General features: G+C 42.2%; 1 pseudogene; it reads left to right on the top strand.

Moving 5' to 3' along the window:
• Positions 1-225: 225 nt before the first annotated feature.
• LOC110283902 lies at positions 226-858 on the top strand (annotated as a pseudogene).
• The last annotated feature ends 4967 nt before the right edge of the window (positions 859-5825 follow it).

The raw sequence follows: 5825 nt of genomic DNA on the forward strand, positions 1-5825 counted from the left end.
TTGCTCTTAAATGCTAAGCCATCTCTCCAGCCCCTATATCCTGATCTTATGGAGACTTTTTCTTAATTTGAGTCTCCTTCTTCTTTGATGACTCCGGCTTGTGTCAAGTCAACATAAAACTAGCCAGCACCTTGCTCCCACCCCCCTAAGAAAGACAGCTCTACTTCCATAGGTGTGTGAAGCCAGGAAGTCATGTGATCCAATTAAGTCAATCACCCTGGGAATATGAATCTTGGGCACACTAACAGAAAAATCTATCAGAGGGTGGCGGCATCTGGGTCGGTCCCCAACGATGGGCAGCAGCCTCTGAGGTGGAGGTGGGTGGAGGGGACCGTCCTGCCAGGGTGGGAACGGGTAAGCAGTGTGCACTCTCCAGTGATCCTGCTCTCCCTCCATCTATGCCTGCCACGCGGAGCGGAGCGGGAGGAGAGGGACCCGGAGCACCAGGCCCTCAGCGACCTGGGACCCTGGTTCACCCGCCACCCTGATGGGGATGAAGGATTTGGTCTTTTTGGGTTCCAGTTCTGGAAAAGATGGTGTTTTAAACCAGCCAAACAGTGTCTTTGGACTTGTATTTTATATACTACAGTTATTGATTGGCATGACAGTGGCGCAGTTGCAGCTCTGGGCCTCACGACCTCCTCCATTGTGTCTGTGGTGGGCTCTGTATCTGGCCTACATTCTGTACTTTGTGCTGAAGGAGTTTTACATCATCTGCGTCCCCACATATGTGATGAACTTCCTCTTCCAACTCCTCTTCCTCCTCTTCCTTTTCCTCTTCCTCCTCCTCCTCCATTACAAAGACTAGTTTACTTAAACGAGGCCTGAAAGCGACAGCTGCAGCCTAAGGAAGACTGACGCCAGCGGATCTCCACCCAACCATCTCAAATACTTCTTTCATTAAGTTTATTTTGCAAGTTTTTTTTTTTAATTTACAACAGACACTCTCCCTGAGAATCTTAAACTAATTTTTAAAAGTATTGTACATTAGAAGGGGCCCTAGCTATTTCCTGTGTCAGTCTTCATTTTAAATCCGGATACTAAAAAGGGTTCATGGAGCCAATTGAAAGACCAGCTTTAACTTTACCTTGAAGGCGTTTCTGAGATAATAAAATGTAGCCCTAGCCCCAGATCCTCAACCATAAAGAGAGCAGCCATTGCTAGTAATTCTTTAATGTGTATAAATTCAATTTCAGGTATAACAGATGTGATCACGAACATGAAAATATTTTAGAATAGATACTGTATTAAATATTGCCATGTTTACAGTTAAAAAACGAGAAAAATCTACTAGACAATCTAATAGAAGGTGGTGTGCCCCAAAACAAGTCTGAGAGAAGCTGGCTGGGTGTTTCTGTCCCAGGGCCTTCCTGGGTCCTGTTACCCCAACCTGTGTAATTTAGCCTTTTCTTTAACCCACTAAGTCATGTCTTACTCTTCTAACACTCTTTAAAAGCTTAATTAATTTCTCAATTCTTTGCCAAAACACATTAAGAGTTATGTTTGTTTGTTTATTTATTTTAATAACTAATACCCTTCTTGCTCACCAGTCTGAAGCGGTGTGGAAACTTCTAGCAACATCTGGAAGAATTGGAGGCTTGCTTTACTTTGATTTACTGTTAACAGTTCTGTGTTACAGAGAATCTTCTCTCCATTTTCCTAACACAGTATAAATCTTATTCCTTTAAAACAAAAACTATCTATTTTTATTTATGTGTATGTGTCTATGTTGTCTGGGTACATGTGTGTGAGTACCTGGAGAAGGCCTGAAGAGGGCATCAGACCCCCCGGAGCTGGGGTTACAGATGGCTGGGAGTGCTGGGAACAGAACCCAGGTCTTCCGGGGAAGCAGCAAGCGTTCTTAAACCACAGAACCCTCTCTCTAGCCCCTTGCCTCCACTTTGATTTCTTGAGAGTTGTTTGTTTTTTAGTGCAATGATTGTGGCCAACAAATCAGCTCACCTGTTACTTGTAATGCAGCTGGTTTGTATTAGTTTGCAGCAGGCACCCTTAGTGAAATGATCTAGTGTCGAATTAATTTTGCTGATACGTGGGGGTGATTCACAAGTACCTTAAGTCACAGAATTAGACACAGCCTTCTTACACAACCACCTTCGAGATTATAAACAATGACATAATCAGTAAATACTGGCACAAAGGATGGCCGACCATGATATTAAGGGTTTCTTCAATGAGCATACTTACGGGTTACTATATTTTTACTTTAATATACATCAGGGGGAAAAAAAGGCAAGTGTGAAAGTAGAGCAACTTGTGATTTGAATTGGCAGCACATAGTAACAGTTCAGAGCAACTGGGCCAGAAATACCATTGCATTTAGAGCAGTGCATGCTGGGTTATCTGAGTTCGGTAAAGAAAACTTTCAGGTGACTTAAGCAGCAGATGAGTTCTATAGAGAGATGAGCGGAATCACTAAGAACTGTGTGTCCTGGGGAGAGTATGAAGAAGTGACTCCGTGCCCACAATTAAGCTACCAAACTATGTCATAAATGGAGATGTGTGTCAATTTTCTGAATTCTGCCTACTTTTACCCAGATTTTTAAAGACAGTGGAAAATACCCAGAGGAGAGCGATTCTCAGAGCTAACACCTGGGCTTGTCGTGATTCTCCTAAGAGCCAGGGTGTCATTCACAAAGTTTGAGACCCACCACAATCATGTAAATGAACAAACAGGATGAATGAGATCAATAGCCAGCGTTGTGCTTTACAGAATCTTTGTAAGGAAGATTACTTAAGTAAATAAAGAGCCCTGTTGCTCTGTTGCTAGGACATGTGGAAAGATTGGCTTTCACGTGCCAAGCCGTGCAACTGACAGCGGGGAAATATTGCCAAGTGCCTGGAAGAGATAAAGGACTCTGTGTGCCAAAGACTCTGGTGCAGCTGGGATAGGGCCGATGGCCACAAACATCCGTGCTTCCTGTGTTTCAAAATTAAGGGCAACTTGCAGGAGAGTCTTGGTTGAGACTATCCATGAGTCTATGGGATCTCCCTTGGGTTGTAAATTTAATAAGAATAATCTCTTTTTTTTTTTTTTCGACATGAGGAGATGTGGAATTTTATCAACTACTTTCTGAGTCAAATGGCCATGTGACCATATGAGGACCATATGGTCATTCTCCTAACGGTGGTAAATTACATTTCCTCTTAAAGTTAAATGTCTTTTGAATTCATAAGACAGAGGGAATTTGGGTATGCTTTCACTTTTTCCATATTAAGCTGGATCTGATTTGTTAATTTTTGAAATGATATTTGTACCAAAGTTCATGAGTGTATCTGCTTTAGTCTCCTGGCATCAGATTATAGCCGTCTAGTTTTGTTATCAAGTCTGAATATATGACCATTCGGGTCTTCCTTTCTTTTGGGGTCAAATTTAGAAACTATAATCTCTAGGAAATTTTTTGTTTATTGTTATGAGTGGATGAGCCCCAGGACCTTGTGAACTCTCAGTGGCTGAAATACCACCAAGGCATGTCCCAGGCCTTTTCTGTATAGGATCTTGCTTTGCAGCTGGAACAGGTCTTAATTCACACGCCTCATCTCCTTGGTGCTGGGTTGACAGGTGTGCACCAATATACCCAGACCAGGAATTTTCTTATTTTACCTAAGTTTCAAATTTGCCAAGATATTTGATGAAGTAATTTTAATCAGATAAAATAATCACAACAATTCAAATATACTCCTTTTAGTACCTATGGCTTTATAGTTATTTGCTTTTAAAAATGCCATTGTCCATCTTTATCCATGCCTTCTCTAGCTTTTTTGTTTCTTACATATTTAAACACAAAAATTTAAAGTTGCATATTTCTCTCCTATTTCAACATTAGAGATATATATTGTCTACTTTTTAAATCTCTGTGTATATATGTGCCAAGGTTTTCATTCATGTCTATGTTTTCAACATCTTACAAGTTGCCATACACAAAGTTTATTTATTGTTCAAATTTATTTAGCATCAAAAGGTTCTATTTGATGATGCCTAATTTCTAGAAAAAAATTTTAAATTTCCATTTTGACTCCTGATTTCATCTCAAAATAAAAAGAGAGTGTATGATCCCGAGTTTGTGAAATTTACTCTGTTACTGTTTGACCCAATTTATGGTCAGATTTTCTAAGAAGGACCCCACGTGTGCTTGAGAAAAATGTGCTTTGCATACATGACTATGCAGTCAGGTCTCTCAGTGCACGGCTTGGGCATTCCACAATGTTGTTACTTCATCCAGTTTATCTGCCCACAGTGGAGAAATGGGTGATGAAAGCCACTCCTCATGGCCTTGAGGTTGTATGCTCCAAAGTTTTCAATTTTGCCATGTGTAACAACAGCGAAAAGTCTAGTTATTCCTATTACACCATGACCAAGGCAAGTCTTATAAGAAACAACATTTAATTGGAGCTGGCTTACAGGTTCAGAGGTTCAGTCCATTATCATCAAGGTGGGAGCTTGGCAGCATCTAGGCAGGCATGGCACAGGCAGAGCTGAGAGTTCTATGTCTTCATCCAAAGGCTGCTAGTGGAAGACTGACTTCCAGGCAACTGGGGTGAGAGTCTTAAGCCCACATCCACAGTGACACACCTACTCCAACCAGGTCACACCTATTCCAACAAGGCCACACCTCCAAATGGTGCCACTCCCCAGTCCAGGAATATACAAACCATCACAGCACCCAAACAAAGGCAGTTCATTTGGACACCTTTGCCAACACTCACACGGAACCCACTCTCTTGTGTGTAAAGCCAGAATTTCCATTATCTTGTTTCTAGGCCATACACCTTTATGGTACTCTATTTTAAAAATTCTTTGTTCCCCAGACCTTCCCTCCAAGTCTGTCTTTTCTTTCTGAACCACCTTTAGAAGCCCCTCTAGAGAAAGGTCTACAGGCAGTGATGGCTTTCAAAGTTTATTCACTGGAGAATGCCTCCTTGTACCTAATCCTTGAAAGGTAATTACCCTGAGTACATAGACCTAGAACGGTGTTTACTTTTCCACCTGTGGTGGTTTGATTACGCTTGCCCCAGAGGGAGTGGCACTGTTAGGAGGTGTGACCTTGTTGGAGGAAGTGTGTCACTGTGCTTTGAAACTCTCTCAGTGACAGAGTCAGTTTTCTGCTGGATGCAGTCAGGTTGAGATGCTGAACTCTCAGCTGCCCCTGTGCCGTGCCTGCTTGGATGCTGCCATGTTTCCTGCCGTGATAATAATGGCCCGGAACTTTGAACCTATAAGTCATCCCCAATTAAATGGTGTCCTTTGTAGGAGGTGCCTTGGTCATGGTGTCTGTTCACAGCAGTACAACCCCAACTAAGACACCGTCCAAGTCGGAAGATTTTGTTGCTTTGGTTTCCTCTTGAGAGGTTTCCTTTTGCAGGCCTCCCTTGCTGCTTTCTGGCTAATCTTCTTCATCTATTGAACCCTGGTGTGTGCAGACCTGGGTTTCCTCATTGGCACTCGTTTGTTTCCTGTATCTGTGGATTTGTATCTCTCCTCATTGTTCAGCTACAGTTTCGCTGCATATTGCTTCTCGGTCCAGTCATCCCTTGCCTCCTTGGATTTTGCCTGGATACCCATTAGATCTTTCAATGCCATTCCATCTGTTTACTTCTTTACAGTCTCTGTCTTCCTCTCTCTCTCTCTCTCTCTCTCTCTCTCTCTCTCTCTCTCTCTCTCTCTCTCTCTCTCTCTCTCTCTCTCTCTCTCTCTCTGTATAAAATGTTAGTAATTTGTTTTCTGACTTTTGTTTCTTTTGTTTGTTTGTTTGTGTTTGTTTTTTTCAGACAGGGTCTCTCTACACAGCCATGGCCATCCTCTGCCA

This window comes from Mus caroli, chromosome 17 (genome assembly GCF_900094665.2).
Source record: "Mus caroli chromosome 17, CAROLI_EIJ_v1.1, whole genome shotgun sequence".
Taxonomy (NCBI): Eukaryota; Metazoa; Chordata; class Mammalia; order Rodentia; family Muridae; genus Mus; species Mus caroli.